Here is a 22,380-nt window from a genome sequence, read left to right as displayed (position 1 = left end):
CCATATTCCTCTAGTCCTATTTGTCCCCACATTTCTCCCTAAAGCTAATATTTTCTGGTTTTCCAAATCCTTTTTTGTTGTTTGTAGCCCAATAATACATAGTTGTTTGATGTTGAATAGAACCAATCTGTTGAATTAGATTGTATCTGCAGCCATTTTGATTGTGCAAATAAAGGATTGTGCAAATACAGGTTGATGCTTGCCTTAAAATAGTGTTGTAGCACAAAATTGTTGTTACTTTCATACCAAATGGGCAGAACAAGCCGAAAAGCACAATAAAAGCACAATAAAAATGGCAAGTGCAGGTATCTCAACTCCCACTCATATTAATCAGATGAAAGAATTATTAATGAATAATCCAGAGAAGTTCCATAAAAACCTGTACAAACACTACTAGTAAAGGACTCAGAGAGAGCATGATAGGGAGCAAGAGTAGTCAAATCAAAGATTAAACAGGAATCTTGTAAGCATTAAGAACTACTTGAAGATTAATGCAGGAATTGCATAAGCAGGTTGAGAAGAATCAAAGATAAATACAGGAAATGCATGAGGAGGCGGAGCACAACCACAGAGAATTACTGGAATTGCGTGAATGTGACGAAACTAATCAAAGAGTAATACAGGAATTACAAGAGCAGGATGAGAGTAGACAAAGATCAATAGAGACATTCATGGAATCCATAAACAGACCGCTGAAAGAAGTCAGCGAGGCCACAAATGGAATGCTGAATGGAGCAGTACAGAAAGAATGCATGTCCAGGGTAGCCATAACCAATCAACTAAGTGATTTGAGAAACTGAACTCAAGATTAAGGAAGTAAAGAATTTCATACTAGATCTAAAACAAAGCAACAACAAATAATTTGAAGCCATCAAAGACGACCAATTAGAAGACAAAGAAATAAAAAACAAAGTAGAAAGTCTTGACATTAAATTAGACCATGCAGAAGATCGAATCTCGGGGATTGAAGACAGCCTAGATATAATAAAGAAAAAACATAAAACTATGCAAGACAAATCCAAAAAATATGATAGATCTATTCAACATTTGTAATACACCATCAGAAGGCCTAATCTGAGGATAATGGGTGTAGAGGAGCACCTAGAAAAAGAAGTTAATGGTCCAGAAAAGTTATTTAACAGAAACCTACCAGAGAACTTCCAAAACATACAAAAATACAGGCCTATACAGATACAAGAAGCTTATAGAAGCCCAAATAGACCAGACAAGAACAGGACATGACACTTTCACATTATAGTCTACACAGGATCAATTCAGACCAAGGAATGGAACCTTAAATATCTCAAGGAGAAAAGAATAATCACCTATAAACAGAAACTAATTAGAATCATCCCAGATTTCCCAGCAAAGCCGATTAAAGCAAGAAGAGCCTGGAATGGTGTATGCCATGTGCTAAAGACAAACAACTATCAAACAAGAATACTGTACCCAGCTAAACTATCCATCATAACCGAAGGTCGAATAAAATCTGTCCATAGCAAAGAAAAATTGAAACAATACATCTCCACAAAACCAGCCCCACAAAAGACAAAAGTATCGTACACATAGAAAACCAACAAGAACACAGTAAGAGCCAAGAATCAGCATCCAAGAGAATAAAATTAGAACTCAACACCAAAAGCCAACAAAGAAAGCCCTGTACAACATGGAGGCTGAACAACACACTGTTGAATCACAAATGAGTCATGGAAAAGATTAGAAAGAAAATGCAAATGTTCATGATATTAAAAATAAACGAACACACAAATTACCAGCTCCTCTGGGACACAACAAAGGCAGTACATACAGGCAAGTTTATAGCTCTGAGGTCCTACAACAACAAATTGGAGAGATCTGAAACCAACAATTTAATAAGACATCTAAACCTCCTTGAAAAAGAGCAGCAAGATAAACCCCAATTCAGTAGATGGAAAGAAATAATTAAAATTAAATAAGAATTAAATGAATTAGAAACCAAAAACATCATAGAAAAAATCAACAAAATAAAGAGTTGTTTCTTCGAAAATATTAACAAAATTGACAGACCCTTAGCAAATCTTATCAGAAAAAGAAAAGAACTCACGCAAATTAAAAAAAAAAAAAAAACACTCAGAGATGAGAATGGAAACATCACCACAGAAACAACCAAGATTCAAAAAAATATGAGGGAGTATTTTTCAAACCATTATGTGAATAACTTTGAGAACCTGACCTTTCCTAGCAAATCTTAACATGCCAAAACAACCAAGATGAGTTAAATCAACTTAGCATACACATATCAAGCATAGAAAAAGAAACAGCAATAAGAGTCCTCCCATCTAAGAAAAGCCCAGGACCAGATGGATTCATAGTGGAAATCTACAAGGCCTTCGAAGTAGAGCTCACACCAATAGTCCTCCAACTCTTCAATGAAATTGAAAGAGAAAGTTCACTACCGAATTCATTCTATGATTCCATCAGAACCCTTATCCCAAAACAAGGCAGGGACTCATCAAAGAAAGAAAACTGCAGACCCATTTCTTTCATGAACATTGATGCAAAACTCCTCAACAAAATTTGGGCCAATTGATGTCAACAATTCATCCAAAAAATCATACTCAATGATCAAACAGCATCCATTTCAGGTATGCAAAGCTGGTTCAATATATGCAAATCAATTAATAAAATTCATCACATCAAAAAGAGCAAGGATAAGAACCACATGGTTATCTCAATAGATGCAGAAAAAGCACTGACAAAATCCTACACCACTTTGTGATGAAAGCTCTGTAAAAAGTATGAATCCAGTCACCATTCATCAATACAATAAAGGCCGTATATGACAAACCTACAGCCAGCATTATACTTAATGCTGAAAAATTAAGCCATTTCCTCTTAACTCAGGAACGAGACAAGGATGTCCACTCTCACCACTTCTCTTCAATTTAGTATTAGAATGCCTAGCTACACCAAAGTCAGATGCAAACATTTAAGTGATCCAAATAGGGAAAGATGATGTTAAACTCTCCCTATATGGAGATGACATGATGTTGTATTTAAATAATCCCACCAACTACACTCCGAAATTATTCATGCTGATTCAAAATGTTGGCAAAGTAATAGGAGAAAAAGTAACTCTCAAAAATCAGTGCCTTTTTTGTATGCCAACAATGAGAAACCATGGCTGAAATAAGGAAAGCAACACCATTCATAATAGCCCATAAAAAATAAAATACCTATGTATTAACTTAATCAAAGATGTGAGGGATCTTTATGATGCAAACTTTAAAATCCTGAAAAAGGAAATAAAAACGGAACTTAGAAAGTGGAAAAAACTCCCATGCTCATGGATTTGAAGAATCAAATCGTGAAAATGTCAATACTTCCCTAGGCTATCTACAAATTCAATGTGATGCTTACCAATATTACAAACTCATTCCTCAAGAAAATAGAAGAGGAAATCCAAAAATTCATATGGAACAATAAAAGACTCTGAATAGCAAAAATATTCCTTATCAGAAAGAATAGTGCTAGAGGAATATCAATACCAAATTTCAAACTCTACTACAAAGGTGTAGTAATCAAAACAGCTTGGTACTGGCACAAAAACAGACCTCAGGACCAATGGAATAGAATTGAAAACCCAGAAATGAACCCACAGATCTATAGCCACCTAATCTTCAATAAGGGAGCTAAGAAATAGAATGGAAGAAAGAGCTTCTTCTGTAAATGGTTCTGACAAAATTGGTTAATCACTTGTAGAAAACTAAAGCTAGATCCATATATATCACCCTGAAGGGGAAACAAAGGTGGAGGCTAAAATGCTTGATAAGAAATGTACTCATTATCTTGCCCATATAATTGTAACCACTCTGTACAGTATTTTCACAGTAAAAAATAAATAAAAATTAAAAAATCAACTCCAAATGAATGAAAGATCTCAGAGTCAAAGCAGACACCCTGAAAACATTGCAGGACAAACTGGGAGATAATCTATGTGTCCTTGGCACAGGCTGAAATTTTCTTAATAGAGACCCAGAAACACAACAGATCAAAAAAAGTTTGGACAAATGGAATTGCATGAAATTGCAGAGCTTCTGCATGGCAAAGGACATAGCTAGCAAGATCAATAGAAAGCCTACAGATTGGGAGAAGATCTTCACTAGCCATACAATGGGCAAGTGTCTCATATCTACAATATACCTGGAACTGGAAAAATTAAATCCCCCAACAACAAATCTTCAAAGAAGCAACTGCCCAATAAATAAGTGGCTAAAGACTAAAGAGAAACTTCTCTGAAGAGGAAAGAAGGATAGCCAATAGATACATGAAGAAATGCTCAACCTTCGTAGCAATAAAAGAAATGCAAATCTAAACTACACTGAGATACCGCCTTACCTCAGTTAGAATGGCTATAATGAAGAACTGTAATAACAAGACAAGCTACACAGGATTTCGGTGGGACTGTAATCTTGTTCAACCACGCTGGAAAGTAGCATGTAGGTTCCTCTAAAGACTACGTGTAGAGCTCCCTTATGACACAACAATCTCACTTTTGCGCATTTACCCAAATGATCACAAACAAACCCATACTCTAGCTACCAGCACCACTATGTTTATTGCAGTATTATTTACCATACCTAAGATATGGAACCAACCGAGATGCCCTTCAGTAGATGAATGGATTGATAAAATGTGGCAACAACGCTTGATAATAAATGTACTCGTTATCTTGCCCATGTAATTGTAAGTTCTCTGTACGGTGTTCTTACAATAAAAAAAGTGATATATATACACAATGGAATTCTATGCCTCCATCACAAAAAATGGCATTGCCCCATTTGTTAGGAAATGGAAAGACTTAGAAAAAATTATATTAAGTGAAGTAATCCAGGCCCAAAGAAATATAGCTTCCATGGATTTGCAATAACTAGTATATTTCGGGGATAAACACAAACTGTCAGACAAGTTGATGTTAGGTGAAATGAACACCAAGATAAAGACTCAAATGGTTTTTCTTACTTGCTGTTGTTTCTACCATATTTACAAGATGAGTTCTTTGTTGCTTTTTATGTCCCTCCCCCAAGAAATAACCTCTATTTTCACTGTATTTGATGTTGATATAATTTGGGGAGGGGAAGGGAAAAACAAATTTGGATTCATGTGAACCCATTGCAACAATGACATGTACAAGACGTTAAGTCGAAAATCGAACTTTACAACTTTGGCAGGGGGGGAGGAGGGGAGGCAGAAAGGGAGATGGGAAGGGATGGGACGGGGAAAGAGGGGAGGAGGCAACAACGCTTGATAAGAAATGTACTCATTACTTCGTTCATGTAATTGTAAATCCTCCATACATATTTTCACTTAAAAAATCATGAAATAATAAAGTAAAAATCCATGCCATTTTTTTTTGCATGTCGTGGGGCTTGAACACTGGGCCTGGGCACTCTCCCTGTGCTCTTCAGCTCAAGGATAACACTGTACTACTTGAGACACAGTGCCGTTTCTAATTTTCCAGAGATACGTTGGCAATAAGAGTCTCACAGACATTTATGCCCAGGCTGGCTTTGAACCACTATCCTCAAATTTCAAACTTTTGGGTAGCTAGGATTTCAGCAGGAGCCACCAAAGCCCAGATTCAGGACAATTTTAAAAAAACAAGCTTATTGAAACTTCTGTCTTTTTCTAATAAACAATGTTGTTTTCAGCATTAATTTATAACTATGAGTAATTTTTAGATGTAACTTGGAATTTTTTTAATAGAATCAAATATATCTTTTACTATTACTCAGTATCTCACAAACCCACTGTAACTGACTTTCCCCAAAGGCAATTATTACATACTATATTGCTCATTATTATTATTACACTCTATATATTACATATCGTGTGAAGTGAAAATAGTTTGGACCATTTCATATAAATGAGTAGATGTTATTTTAGCATTATGAATTCAGAACTGTGGTTTTAAATGGAAGAAATATTTTCTAGTTAAAATGAAATATAAATATGTAATGTGTCCCAATTGAATAAAATATTCTGAGTTCATACAGACAAAAATATTTTCTTTCCACTAAAGTTTTTGAAGTAATACCATTGGAAATAGTGAGGCAAGAGGAGGAAGAATTAAAATCATTTCAAACAATGTCTGTTGTTCTGCTATCCCCTCCAATATGAAGACCTGCCCATTCCCAGTTGTCACAAAATTTCAAGTGTCTCTCTTAGAATCTAGTTGGAAAAGTTCTAAATCACTGACTATTTTTGTAATTTCTGTTATATGAAACAAAATATTGACACAAAACAATTGAAATAAAATACACACATATGTTGAAGTCATCACAACTGGAAAAACAACCAACAAAGTAGAACTCCCCCAGGAACAAAAACAAGTTTTGCCCAGTTTTTTTAAAGCACAAAAACCTCAAATACATGTTAACTTGGAGTAGAGCCATAAAGAAAACTGTGTCTCTGAAATATGGTTGCATTAAGTTGTAATTAAATTCATCTAGATGAACCTAATGTAGCAAACCCCTTGAATGGATCAAATTGTTTAAAACGAATCTGACTGTATGCGGAGTGAGATCTGCACATATTTAAAAGGATAAAATAACAAAATCATGACATACTAAAAAATTCAGAAAAGCAATGAATAAGTGCAATATTATCCATATTGAGAACTAATTCCTACTGATTTAACAAGAAAAAATATGCAACTAATACAATCTGAGCAGTGTACATGAGTGTATATAACTTTAAACTATTCCAAATTACACATTGTAGAAGATTGAATGTGGGTAATCTAAAGGAGAACATCAACAACTGATATAAATGAAATTAAAAATCCCATGAAAAGAGAGAAGTAGTTTCTAGAAAATAAGAGCTTAACAAATGGTGGTCAATATGTTTCTAGTACTGACAAAATTGCATACCTATTTATTTAGATCCAAAAAAAGACCTCAGTTACTCAAGCTGATTTGAAACTTTGGCAAAGTAGCAGGATATATCTGTAACATTATTATGGAAGTTGACTCTGGCATGGAATTCATTTCCTCTTTGATCTGACAAATGAATATATGAAAGAACATAACTTAACCAACTAAATATAAAGACCTAACTAAACATATCACCAGAAAAGTTATTATGTAAGCCGTAATGCAACTGGGGTAAAAAAAATCAGTCATAGTGATTCTGTATTTATTGTAAATGTTGATGTTTTTCATAAATTATTTCCTTTAGTTTGCATTTTCAAAATATTGTGTTATATGATGTATATCATGGTAACTTATTTTGAATGCCTCCTTAAATTTTGTTCTGTTTATAATGTCTCTCTTCTGTTCCTAACCCATGAAATGATGTTCACTCCAAAATCATTCTAATAACCACTTTTTATAATACACAAAATCTCATAAGCATGACAGCAGTAAGCATTGGTTAACATTTGGATACCAGGGTGTCATGACTTATGAGGCCTATGTGCATGCGTTGCATTGTACCTAGATTCCTCAGCCTAAATTTAGCCACTGTTAAAAAATGTTTATATTTTTATTTGTCACCCATCAGAGATTAAATCTGAGTATAAAGCCTAAGGAAAATGATAAAGTAAAAATTTAGCTTTCCTGGATATTTTGTAAACAAAATGCAGCATAGAGAATCTCATTGGATTAAAGTCAACCTGTTTCACCAAAACACTATAAGCATTACCTTACAATGTTTATTATTCTCATGAAAGGAATTGGGAATATGAGAAGAGTACTAACCAAGCATTGTCTTCAAATATATATAATTTGGATTTATCTCTATATTTCGCTATAAACATTTCTGATAAAACTGTTTGAATAATTGGTTTATAATATATCCTATTTTCATATACCAAATTACATTCAGAAAATGGGATATAACAATTAACTAAAGAAAGTCCTGGCAGAAAAAATGGCACCCCTATACTATGTGACACCCAATTCTGAGGTATTTCCTTATGCTTCCATTTAATGAATGTGATTGTTTAAATGTTTTACAAAGTACGAAATAAAATTGATCAGTGTAATATAATCTAATTGTTTACAATTTTATCCTAGAATCATTTAAGAATTTCCCATTCAATCATGACATACATCACATTCCATTGGTATTCATATGGATAGGAATGAGTTTCTTAGGATCTCCTGCCATTTGGAGGTCGCAGGACCAGGATTCAAACTGTGGGCTCCAGCTCCCACTACTTCAGCCCTAGGATAGGGAACTCACTGGTCTGTTTAAGAATATCAGCAAGACCAATGATTATGCAGGCTCCAGTGGTTCCCAGAAGTCCTCCTTGATACTTACAAGGATGTGAAAGGAGTATCATGGTCAAAGTCATCCTAGGCAGAAAAGTCCTTGAGAGCTCTGTCCAACTTCAGGGCCAACAAAGCCAGAAGTATAGCTATATGACTCCAGTGTTAGAAGGCTATCCTTATGGACTATGAAGGTCTAGGAGTGGCAACAAACAGACATACACAACAATCTGTGCAGCCATCTGCCTAAAGCAGGTCACCCTCAGCAACCTTTATTTACATTTTATTATGAGGCCAATGCAGGACCAGTCACAAACCAGGCAGGGGAAGAGAAAATCAGGTTTCTTAGAAGTAACCAGTATTCAGAAAATTAAAATTGGGGATGTAAAATGGCAGCATACTTATGTAACAAACTTCCATTAAGAAAAAGATGAGGGGGCTTGGAATGTGAATTAGTGAGAAAGTGATTGTCTAGCATGCACATTCAAGAGAAAGACAGAATTAGACTTGGAAGTCAGGAGGAAAGATGGAAACACTTTCCAGTCATGAGGTCTTCTGCAGTGTGCCAGGACACCAACATGGACTTCAAACAACCACAGAACAGGAAGACTGTCTCTTTCCCACTTCTCAGGCAGCTGAGGGCCCCAGAGTCAAGAGGGCAGAGCCAGGTTCTAACTCAGATGCTTGGAGCCAGAAGAGAAAGGGCTCTGCCTCTCCTTTGACTGGGGATTTGCATTAATAATGTGGAGAATGAAGGAAGGAGAATGAACTGGCATTGGTAGAAGAAGGGCCTTCAAATCTGACAGATGGAGAGTCAAAAACCCACTACCTAAAACCAAAGAGCAAGGCTCTTTATTGTTAACCTAAAGATAGACTGAGGTTCCCTTCACCTGAGGGAGGAACATTAATTAGTCATTGTTTGAAGAGGCTGAGAAAAGCCTGATTCTTGTGTAACTCTGACAAATGTTTCAGGTTTCCCCTCATTGGTGGCCATGTCTGGAATGAATGAAGTGGTTTTGCAGCTCACTTACCTGTTGCGTGTGTACATTCTGCCTCCTAATCCTATAGGACTAGGTCTCTTTGCCTAGTTTGGCTTTTTAAACTGTTTTCTGCCTTCATATATTGTTACACTGGAGTTCTTCCTGCTAACAGGGCTAGGGCTTGGAAGCTGAGAACTTTATGTGAACCCAGGATTGGTCAACGATGTTTCTTTCCTGCTTTTATAACTCAAGAACTCTAAGAACATTTAGAGTGCAAGTAACTTCTCATTACCAAGGGAAACACAGGAAGCTCTTGAACATCTGACCTTTCAGCAGTAGAAGTCAGAGTGTCATAGACGTTCCAGCCCTGGCTGGCTTTATCCTATGAGCCTCAGACTTCAGCCTCCTGAGCTAGGGTGATGGGCATGAGCTACTGGTGATCTCCTAGTTTCAGAACTGTAATAACATTGGCATTACAAGTCAACTGCTTATCAAAAAGGGCTTGGGCAGCATATTAGGCCTTTCAACATTGGACCTTTCAGACGCAAGGTTATAATGCTAGAGTCTGAGAGGCAATGCATATGGATGGGCTACACTTGAAGCTTAAGCTCTAACTCCAATTCTGGTGTGCATGAACATTCTTTTTTCCAGAGAAGGTTCTCCTAATTAGCAAATAGGAAAAGTACTTTGCTTAAACCTCACTTTTTTCCAGTTTTGTGTCTCATACCCAAGTCTGGGCATGGTCCCTGAGCCCTTCAGCTCAAGGCGAACACTCTACCACTTGACCCACAGCACATGTGGTCTTTTTGTGGTTCATTGGAGATAAGAGTCTAACAGGTTTTCCTTGCCTAGGTGTCTTTGAACTGTGATCTTCAGATCTCAGCCTCCTGAGAGTCTAAGATTTCTGTTGTGAGCCACAGGCATCTGGCCTGCTGTTTTTGCCAGACCTGGGGCTTGAACTAGGGCCTGGGTACTGTCTCTGAGCTCCTTTTTCTCAAGCCTAGCACTGAACCACTTGAGCCACTCCACAGCTTCTGGCTTTTTCTGAGTATGTGGCACTGAGGATTCAAACCTTACCATTCATGCATGCTGACTCAGCTCAATACCACTAAGCCACATTTCTAGCTCCACCCTTACAATTTTATCCCTCAACTTGAGTATCCCCAAGAAAAGGCTTCTGAGTAAAAATCATCTAAAGTAATTCCTATAGGAAGGCTCTAAAGATAAAGAAGGCAAAGTTCATACTTGGGAAAGACCGTAAACATATGAAGACTGTGACAAATGCTTCCATTTAATTATGTATCATGTTTCAACACTTAATAAAATATTAATGAAAAATGAATCAATGTCCTAAAGTATTGTGTATAAATTTATAATAGATGCACAACAAGTACTAAATGTTATGTGTATAATAATACTAAATACAATAAACAATAAGTAAATGAAAAGTAAAAAAACAAAATAAATACAAAATCAATAATAAACATTATAATGTGTAATAAACATACATATGTAAATATATATCATATATTACACATATATAGAAATGTTTTTTTCCATTGCAGGGCCTTCATTCAGAAGCTGGGAACTCTAGCCTGAATTTCTTTTCCTCAAGGACAGTGAGCTTTTCCTTTACCCATGATACAAAAGAGTTACCTGGATGGTGAGATCAAATCCCAGCAATGATGGAAATACTTGCCCTAGTTCCAAGACAGGACTTAATTTTTTTTTAATGGAAGTAGTTATGTTTATTCAGTTACATACTGAAAATAATAATAAAAAAAAAGCAGCATAGAATTGTGTACATCTATCAGACATCTTTCTATTAACCCCAAAATGCTTGTCTGAGCACTACTTTTTTTCATTTTTTTATTGTAAAAATGTTGTACAGAGGGGTTACAGTTAAATGAGCATGGTAATGAGTACGGTTCCTATTGTGCATTGTTGCCTCCTCCTTGTTTTCCCCCTACCATTCCTTCCATCCCATCTCCACAACTACTCCCCCTGCCGAGCTCAGTGACTTAACTTTTATTTTTGGATTTGCATGGGGTTTGAACTCAAGTAGTGGCAAATCTGCACTTTCCCTCACATTGGTACATATTTACCAAGACCCAGAGTTCAAATCCCAGGTTAGGAAAGAAAACTGGTATAAATTCAAAACAAGGGAGCTTTATTTCTTTTTAATTTAGTTAAATAATTAATTAATATTTTTATTTATTCTTTATTTTGCCAACATGGGACTTGAACACAGGTCATGGCAATTCTGCCTCAGCTCCAATCGCCCTAGGGTGGGGCATCCTCAGACCCATAGGCAAACTAGGGATCCTAGGCCCAGAGGGGTTTCAAGAAGAAAAAAACATCATAGCATAGCACAAAAAGTGGCAAACTGCAGAGGGCTGAGGGTTTTATGTTTTATGCACAGTGACCATCCTAGGTCTGAATAACATGGCTGCAAAGTGGACCTGACCTACCATATCTGAAGGCTGGCGTGCTATCAGGGAATCCATAGGCCAACCTGTGAACATAGGTCCCAGGTTCAAATCCCAGTACTGACACCTATCAATGGCAGGAGATCATAAGAGACTCGTTCGTATGCATAGGAATACCAATTGAGAGCAGTTCATGTTTTGGTCTAGTCTAAAATTGGATGCAATAATCCTATGACGCTGATTGATCTTAATTAATAGGTTATTATGCATGAAAAGAATAATATTCCTTCAATGGCGGTATAAAAAATGCCTAAGAATTGGTAGTAATGTAGTAGTGTTATTCCATCCTAGAGAGATGCCTCTGGTGTTCCTTACTAATATATGTTTATTTGTATACCACCCTTTGCCTATCCATGTATATCACTGTTTTGGCCAAGCCTGGAGCTGTATCTCAGCAACTGGGAACCACCTCAAAGCTTCATTGGCTAGAGGCTGCCATGCTCACACTCATCCATTCACGAATTGGGCTTGCTAAACCCTGAGTTCACATCCCAGCATGCCAAAATTTTAATGTTGAGTAAGAAGCCAAGTGTGACACATGTTTTCCTTTTCTGTGAGAGTCCTGGGTGTCAGGCATGATGGAGAACTTATTTACAAATCTGGATGCTGTGATAGGATGTGGTAGAGGGGTCATCAGAGTCAATGAAATAAATGGTAAATAAATGAATAAAACAAGAAATAAAATGAATAACCACACCCAACAAAATATGGCCTGACTATCTATATGAAAGTATAAATCCTATATTTAAAATCGATATGAGTATGTTTTCCAACCCTGAGGCTTGAATTCAGGCCTAGGGAATAGGTCTGACTTTCTTGTCTTCAAGCATGTTCAGATTCCCTACCGTCATGGTGCTGCATATGTACCCAGACCTTGAGTTCAAATCCCAGGCCTGGCAGAAAAAATGTTATGAATTGCAAACCAGGGAGCTAAATATTTTTTTTTTAATTGAGGGCCATAGGAGAAGCCATAGTCCCGCACAGCAACATAGGCCTACAGTTCGAATACAGTCATGCCACTTCCAGATGGTGGGAGATCCTAAGAAATTCGTTCCCATCCACAGGAATAATGATGGAATGTTATCAATGTCACAGTTGAATGACATGCTCATGAATGATACTTGTACACAATTAGACTTCATGATTTCAGTCGGCTGATTGATTTTATTTAATATCTTATGAAACATTAAAATAATATTATTTCTCACAGGGACTCAATAATTTCAGGACACTGATTTACTTAATACTTTATTAAAGATAAAAATAACATTTATTTATTTATTTTTGTGGATCCTGGGGCCTGAACTCAGGGCCTGGGTGCTGTATAACTCAAGGCTAGTGCCCTATCTCATGGTTTCCCTTATTTGCAATAACTAGTATATGTCTGAGTCAAGCAGAAAAGGTCAGATAAGGTGATGTTAGGGAAATGAACCCTAAGATATGTACTCAAATGTTTTTTTTCTTTTATGTGATTGTTTCTAACACATTTATAAGATTGTTTTTTGTTGCTTTGTATGTCCCTCCCCCACAGTATACCCCCTACATTCACAGTATTTTTTGTCAATATAATTTGTGGAGGGGAATGTGAAAAACAAATCATTTAAATAGGGATACAGGTGGACCCATTGCAACAAAGAGATGTACAAGTCGTTATGTTCAAAATGAACTTTACAACTTTGGTAGAGGGTGAGGGAGCAGGGAGGATTGGGTGGGGGGCAGAGGGGAGGATGGGAAGGGATGGGAAGGGGAAACAAAGGAGGAGGCTACAATGCTTGATAAAAAATGTACTCATTATCTTTCCCATGTAATTGTAACCCCTCTGTACATTATTTTCACAATAAAAAACTAAAAAAACATAAAAAATATTAATTACATGGAGGCATAATAAATACCCAAGAATTGGTAGGAATGTAGTATATATAACTGAAAAATGGATACACATCTCTGGCACTCTGTAAAGAAATATATATTTATTAGTGTACTATAATCTGCGTGTCAATCTGTACTTATTTTGTGAACCTCTGGTGCTCGATCTCAGATCCTGGAAACTGCCTATCAGCTCAAATTGTTCCAGGATGGCATGCTGACACACACGCATTCATGAATATGGCCCTGTAGGCCTTGAGTTCAGATGCCATCATTCCCAAACAATGAATCATGGAGTAAGAAACTGATGGTGAAACATATTTTCCTTTTCTGTGAAAGTCCTGGGTGTCAGGTATAAGTGGAATACATATGCAGATCTACATCCTATTTAATCAATGTAACCAATGTTCTATGTGCCATATTAATTATTAAAATAAAGTCAATACATGTTGGGTCTTTGTTTGCCCGCGAAAGATGGATGGGGCCCAAGGAAATGTAAGAGCGCCATTTGCCCATTCCCCAGTCTCCCTTAGCTGGGGAAACATTCAGACACAGTGGGGAGTCAAGTCAATCAAGAACTCGTTTATTATTACACAGCAAGCACCTTTTAAAGAGAAAAATTGAGAGGCTGGGAGGGGGAGAGAAAGGAACCAACCAATCACTGTAAAGGTCACACCCTATCACACACTTAATCAGATTTTAAGGTTAAAAAATGGGCTGTTCCCACTCAACTTCCTCTCAGCACCATCATTGCTACCTATATGCCCCACAAACACATGAATAAAACAAAAAATAAAATGAATAACTACACTGAATGCAATATGGAGTCAACGTATGTATGTAAATATAAGTCATATATTTAAAATGTACACAAATAGGATGTATTCTAGTACTGGGGATCGATTTCAGACCTAAGGAACAGACATGAATTACTTGACTTCAAGAATGCTAGCTTCCCCTTTCAATACAGTTCAACAGAGTTACCCAGACCATGAGTTCCAATCCCAGTCGTAGCAGAAAAAATGGCACCTTTACACTGTATGACGGCCAATTCTTTGTTATTTCATTATGCCTCCATTTAATGAACGTGATTTTTTAAATGCTTAATAAAGTATTGATTAAAATCGATCAGTGTCCTATAATATAATTGTGTATAATTTTATCGTAGAATTATTTAAGAGCTGCCCATTCAATCAAAACATACATCATGTTCTATTGGTATTCATATAGATAGGAATGAGTTTCTAAGGATCTCTTTCCATTTGGAGGTTGCAGGATCAGGATGCAAACTGTGGGCTCCAGCTCCCACCATTTTAACTCGAGGATACGGAACTCACAGGTCTGTTTAAGAATATCAGCAAGACCAATGATTAGGCAGGCACCAGTGGTTCTCAGCACTCCTTATTGATGTTTTCAAGGCTGTGATAGGAGGATCATAGTCAAATTCACACTAGGCAGGAAAGTCCTTGAGATCCCTGTCCAACTTCAGTGCCAACAAAGGCAGAAGTAGAGCTGTGTAGCTCCAGTGGTAGAGGGATAGCCCTGATTAAAAGCAGCTCAAAACACACACACACACACACACACACACACACACACACACACACACGCACACACACACACATACACACACACACACACACACACACACACACACACACAAACTGCAGTCTAATCATCTATCTGTTTATATATTGGCCATTCCTAGGGCTTGATCTCATGTCCTCAGATTTGCCCACCAAATTCTCTAGCATCAGACTGGTGTGCTAACATTTACCCACTCATGAAGTGGGCCTGCTAGGCCCTGAGTTCAAGTCACAGAACTGACAAAAACTTAATCCTGGTAGAAAGCCCATTGTCCCACTTGGTTTCATTATCGGGGAATGATACTCAGGAATGATGTAGAATACACAGGCAAATCTATGTCTTATGTAATAGGATGTAAAAAATATTATATGTGTAATCATATTCACTAAAATATATAAGAAACAAAACACAAAATAAAATGAATACACTAACTGCAATATGCAGTAAAAATGTGTAGGTCAATAAAATTCATGTATTTAACATATATACGAATATTATTTTTTCGAGTGCTAGGACTTGAATTGAGGCCCCAGAAACAGGCCTGACTTTCTTGTCTTCCAGAATGGTGATCTTCCCCATCCCCCACAGTGCTGAGGATTTACCCAGACTCTGAGTTCAAATCCCAGTCCTGGCATGAATTCTAAGCCAAGGAGCCTCATAATTTCTAAAATATTTTTAAGGTATTTATGTATGTATATATGTATGCATGTACGTATGTATGTATGCATGTATGTATGTATGTATGTATGTATGTATTTTTCTTTTGTCAAGCACAGGTCTTGAACTCAGCTCATGGCAATTCTGCCTCAGCTTTGATCACTCTAGGCTGGGGTGTAGCCACTGGACCCACAGCTGAACCTAGGTTCCTGGGACCCAAAGGCTGACAAGAAAATAAAAATTAATGCAAAACAGAAAAAAAAAAAAAAACTGGCAACTTGCAGATGGCTACCGGTTTTATATTTGTTTTCTCTGCTAGGTGACCATTCCGCTTCTGAATGTCCGGGTTGAAGAATGTTGGTAACTTGTCATTACTGAAGGGTTGCAGGGAAGCCAAAGGCCAACATGGCAATATAGGCCCTGTGTTTGAAGTCGGGTCCTGACCCCTACCAATGGAAGGAGATCCTAAGAGTCTCGTTCCTATTCATAGGGATACCAATGGAAGATTATGAATGGCAAGGTTGAATTAGTTGTTTCTGAATACTACTATATAAATAGAGTGCTTTTAGGAGGCCAATGGATTTTAATGAATATTTTTGACACAGTCAAAGAATACTATTAATTACATGGACATAATAGTTTCAGGACAGTGGTTGATTTAATTAATAATTAAGGATGAAAACAATAATATTAATTACATGGAGGTATACTAAATACCCAAAAATTGGTAGGAATGTAGCCTATATAACTGAATAATGTATAGACATCTCTAGCACTCTAAAAAAATCAATAATTATTTTTGTACAACCATTTGCATGTCAATCTGTTCTAATTTTGTCAACTCCTAGAGCTAGATCTCAAGTTCTGGAAATGCTTGTCAGCTTAAAATGACTCAGGTGGCATGCTGACACTCGTCCTTTCATGAATTGGTCCTTGTAGGCTGTGAGTTCAGATGCCAGCACTCACAAAAATTTAATCGTGCAGTAAGAAGCCCATGGCGACACATGTTTTCCTTTTCTGTGAAAGTCCTGGGTATCAGGTGTGAAGTTTCATACATAGGCAAATCCATATCCTATGTAATAAATGTAATAAATATTTCATGTGTAATAACAGTCAATAAAATAAATGGTAAGTAAATGAATAAAAACAAAAATAAAATGAATAAGTACACTAAGCGCAATATGGGGTCAACATATGGGGTTCAATTTCAGGGCCTGGGAAGTGCCTGGCAGCTAAATTGTCTAGAGGCTGCTGTTCTGAAAGTCAGCCATTCATGAATTGAGCCTTCTAGGCCCTGAGTTAGATCCCACCACTGCCAAAAAATGTAATCTTGGCATGAGAAGCCAAGCGTGACACATGTTTTCTTTTTCTTTGAAAGTGCTTGGTGACAGGTAGGATGTATAATTCAGATGAAAATCTATATGCTATATATGCAAATCTATATGTAATAGAATGTCACAAATGTAAAAAATATCATAAGTCGAAGAATTGTCACTACAATAAATTAAAAGCAGGTTGAATTAGTAGTGAATCATTCTAGGATAAAATTAGAAACAAAAATTATAGGATGTGTATTAAGTTTAATATTTTATTAAGTATTACCAGAATAAAAATTGCATGGAAACATAAATAACAAATAATTTGTAGTAACACATGATGCATAATTTAATAATATATAGATATCTGTCTCATTCTATAAAATATGAAATTATGTGTATGGATGTATGTACATATGTGATAAACAATAACAGGATATTGAATAATTTAGTTAATGCTTTATTAATTGTTAACTGGGACATATCATTAAATGGAGACATAATTTAATAAGTAGTAATTGGTAGTAATATCTATAAATTAATAGTATACAGACATCTTTCTGTGTATATAATGCTTATATACATCAATCTCTATCTATTTATACCTCGTTCACTCCTGGGGTTCGGTTGTTGAGTGCTCACCTAGTGAGCATGAAGACCTAGGCTCAATTCCTCAGTGCCACATAAACAGAAAAACTGGAAGTTCTGCTGTCTTTCAATCAATTGAGTTCTACCCTGGAGCACAAATGCTTAGGGACAGTGTCAACACCCTTACTCAAGCCCCAGGACTGCCGCCAAAAAGAGGTACAATGTTCTAACTACAACTGTAGAAGGACAGGACTTCAAATACCACATGACAGAGCAAGGTGGGAGTCTGATGCTGACAGCTGCCACCTAACCTGACTTAACCAGATATAAACTGCTGCAACCCAGCTCCATGGGTTACCCCCATCATCCTGGCTTACCCTGGCTTACCCCCGATATCCTGGCCTCTCTGGGGCTTTAAAACCTGGCAGGAAGTCTGCTAGACTCTTTCAAATATGGCTCAAAATGGTAGAGTTCTAGCCTTCTGCAAATGTTATTAGAACAATAATATCCCAAAGCTTTAAGTTCAAGCTCCATGACTAACCCCCCCCGCAAAAAAAAAATTCTCACTAAACTGTTAGGTGTGAACTTGTGTGGTTTGTGAAATGTTCCTCAAAGGATGATGATATTGATTATAGCTCCCTAAGTCTAATGACAACTTTTGGAACAGAGGTATGTGCTGGGTCCTGCATAGGGTACTCTGTGCTGAGTCCTGCAAATGGTGCTATGTGCTGAGTCCTTCACAGCGTGCAGTGTGCTGAGTCCTGCATTAGGTGCCGGGTTCTGAGTCTTTCCCAGGATGCTGTATGCTGAATCATGCAAAGAGTGCCATGTGCTGTGTCCTTCACCAGGTGCATTCTTTCATTGGGTCCTTGTAAGATCTCCCCACTGAGATGATTATGCAGACGAGAATATTGAGGCTCAGATATGTCTCCATGGCAAGGACAAAATTATGTATTACTGAAGACTAGTGAGTTGTCTACCACAGACAATATTGTTTTGTTTTGGTTTTTCTCAGTCATAAACCTTGAAATAGGGGCCTAAGCTCTGACCCTTACCTCTTGAGCTCATGGTTAGCACTCCAATGCTTGGAGCCATGGACCCCCTTGCAGCAGATGCCACAGCCTAGGGGTCTATAGCTGAGGTCTCTCATCCTGCTTTCCCAGGAAGCTGAGATCTGAGGATCTGGGTTCCAAATTATCCCAGACACAAAAGGTCCCATGAGCGTTTTATCTCCAGTTCACCACTAAGAAACCTGAAGTGGAAGCTAGGTGCCTGTCATCCTAGCTACTCAGGAGGATGAGATCTGAGGATCACAGTTCAAAGCCAGCCTGGGCAGGAAAGTCCTTGAGACAGTTAGCTCCAATGGGCCACCAGAAAAGCTGTAATGGTGTTTGGCTCAAGTGGTAGAGCACAAGACTTGAGCTGAAGAGATCAAGGACGGCACCCAGACCCAGACATCAACTCCTACAATAGAAAAGGAGAGAGAAACAAACTAACAAACCTGAAGTAGAGGGCTGGGAATGTGCCTTAGGGGTAGAGTGCTTTGCAAATATGAAACCCTGCGTTTGATTTCTCAGGAACACAACAGTAAAAAAAAAAGCCTGAAGTAGCTCTGTGGTTCAAGAGGGAGAAGATATGATTGTACAAGAGAAATTAAGTACAATGCTCAGGACCTGAGTTCAACCTCCAAGAATGATGTCTGTGCCCGTGCCCCTGTGTGCCCACGTGTACACACACACACACACACACACACACACACACACACACACACACACACACAGACTAGAAGTGATGCTGTTACCCAAAATGATAAAGCACCGGGCTTCTGCACTGAGCTCATGGTCAGTACCCTGGCCCTGTGTTCAACTCCAAAGCCTAGCCACCCAGGGCCAAACTAGGAGAGGTCAAATGTTTCAAAACCTGATGAGATTCATCAGCCCTAGAAGACAGGAAGCTTTGTGATATCAGATATGTGCTTGGATTTCCCAAGCTTCCAGAAATCTAGGAGAACCATCATAGGCCCATCATCACTGGCAATGAAACATTTTGTTAAGTTCAGGGCCCTAGTTGTCTGCCAGAAGGAATCTTGATTTATATTGAGCACTGTATCTGAGCACCGGAATATAGTCTCACAAAGGCAGGATAAGTGCACAGGACTTGGCCTGCCACAGGAAGTGGCACAAATGAAGGCTTCCTGTCAAACCAGAGCACTGGGGAGAGAGATAGTTTGGGGAACAAAGAGACCTTTTTCTCCTGACCTTCAGAGCCCGCCCAAAATCATCCTCACTAACTGACCCAGATGGAGTTGTTTGTTACACAGCTGTACAGGAGTGAGGGCTTTTGTCTGCCTGTCCAGACAATAAGATAGACTTCTACCAGCAGGCCTGGGATGCAGAAAAACCCTCAGGCTAATCTGCGAACAGTGAGGGGAGCTCTGGATTATGCACTATCATGAAAACAGTCTCTGTTACAAAATCATTTTATTGAATACAAATTTCCTAGCTTGGTGCCATTCATCATAATACTCTGCAGCTTCATGTATAGGAATACATCCATACATACCCAAAGATATGGAGGTACAGGCTCTTTTTGATGGGCCAGGTCCTGGGGTTTAACTATGAGCCTAGGCATTGTCCCTGAACTCCTTTTGCTCAAGGGGAGTGCATTAACTTTGAATCACAACCTTACTTCTGGGTTTTTCTGTGATCTCTTAGAAATAACAGTATCATGGATTTTGCTATACTGGCTGGATTCAAACTCAGATTCTCTCCTCCTCAGCCTCCTCAGAAGCTGGGATTACAATGAGAAGCCACTGGCACCTTCTTTGTTTTCTTCTTCCTTTTTTAATCTGGACAATCTGACTTCTTAACAGGGTCATTCCAAAGGTTTGAATTTATAAATTAACTACCCAATGTTCTTTATAGCTGTTTTCTCTGAGAAGGATTTTCTCTCCTCATCTTCTCCTCTCAGTCACAGGTTTGAAGCCAAAAATGAGAAGTGAGTGTCACAGGATTAGGAAGCATATGTCCACAGGACACGCCAGTTCTGTCACTTAGCATTGAGCTGCAGTGAATTTGCCGTCTCAAGATGAGAGGACCAAAAGCTGGAGTGATCCTCATGCTGTTCTCATTGCTCCTTTTGTCTATAAAATGATCTGATAATTATGAGTGTTGTGTGTCTCCAACCTTAACTATCTTGACCACACTAGATGCTTCTTCATGTATCTCTTTTTCTCTCGTGCCTCTCGAGATTTAGACTACGGGTTTGTGTGGAGGGGCTCCTTGGTGTATTCCTGAGGAAAGCCACTTCAATCCTGTTTGCAAGATTGCCGTTCAAATTCAGCCTGAGCAGGAATTCTGTGAGACTCTTATCTCCAATAAACCACCAGAAAACCAGACGTGGTAGAGTGGTCCAGAGAATAGAGCCCCATCTTTAAGAGAGAAAGCCTAGCAGGATTCACAGGCCTGACCAGGAAGGAAAGCCTGGGAGGCACTTATGTCCAATTAATGACCAGATGGCTGGAAATAGAGCTGTGGCACTGGTAAAACCTCAGCCTTAGGGAAAACAGCTGAGGAACACCCTGAGTTAAGCCCTAGTATGGCCACAAAAATTTTTCAGTGCTCTACCTACTTAGTCTGTATACTACCTCCCTGAATGTAAACATACCTTATGCAATGCTTCTCCTTTTATTTACTGATTTATTTTTCAGATATACTCCTTGTGGAACTCCCTGAGTTTAAGCCCTAGTATGGCCACAAAAAATGTTCAGTGCTCTACCTACTTAGTCTGTATATTACCTCCCTGAATGTAAACATAGCTTATGCAATGCTTCTCCTTTTATTTACTGATTAATTTTTCAGATAGACTCCTTGTGCATACTGCATCATTCTCTTTATTACAGGCCCATGGTTTGTCTCTTCCAGGGTTCCAGGCCTGTGTCCTTATATAATACACTGACGCTCTCAGCAGCTTTTATTTACATTTTATTATGAGGCCAATACAGGAAAAGTAACAAACCAGGCAGGGGAAGAGAAGATCACGTTTCTTAGAAGTAACCAATATTCAGAAAATTAAACTTGGGGATGAAAAATGGCAGCATACTTATGTAACAAACTACCATTAAGGAAAAGATGAGGGGGCTGGGAATGTGGATTACTGAGAGAGTGCTTGTCTGCATGCAAGAAGCCCTGGGTACGATTTCTTGGTAGCACATACACAGAATAAGCCAGAATTTGGACTGTAGCTCAAGTAGTAGAGTGCTACAGACAGTGCCCAGGCCTTGAGTTCAAAACAAGAACTGGCAAAAATATACCTAGTTGTTGGGTCTTCATCTGTCCCACGAATGAGGAACGGGGTCCGAAGAAACGTCAGTGCAGCATTCAACCATTCCCTAGCCTCAGCTCGGGGGACAATCAGACACAGCAGGGAGCCAACTCAAGCAGAAAGAAAAACTCATTTATTAACTGAGAGCCGCCTTTTTTAAAGCCAAAAAAGACGGGTGACATGGCAGGGGAGGAAGAGGAATGAACCACTCTCAAGGTCACACCCTATCAGGCAACTAAGCTTTCAAGGGCTGGTTCCACACTGAACGTAAGGCAAATTGGGCTCAGCCCACTCTACTCTCTCAGCGCCATCTTTACTTCCCATG

This window comes from Dipodomys merriami, unplaced genomic scaffold (genome assembly GCF_024711535.1).
Source record: "Dipodomys merriami isolate MVZ:Mamm:240054 unplaced genomic scaffold, mDipMer1.0.p SCAF_199, whole genome shotgun sequence".
Classification (NCBI taxonomy): domain Eukaryota; kingdom Metazoa; phylum Chordata; class Mammalia; order Rodentia; family Heteromyidae; genus Dipodomys; species Dipodomys merriami.
Note: the sequence above shows the minus strand (reverse complement) of the source record.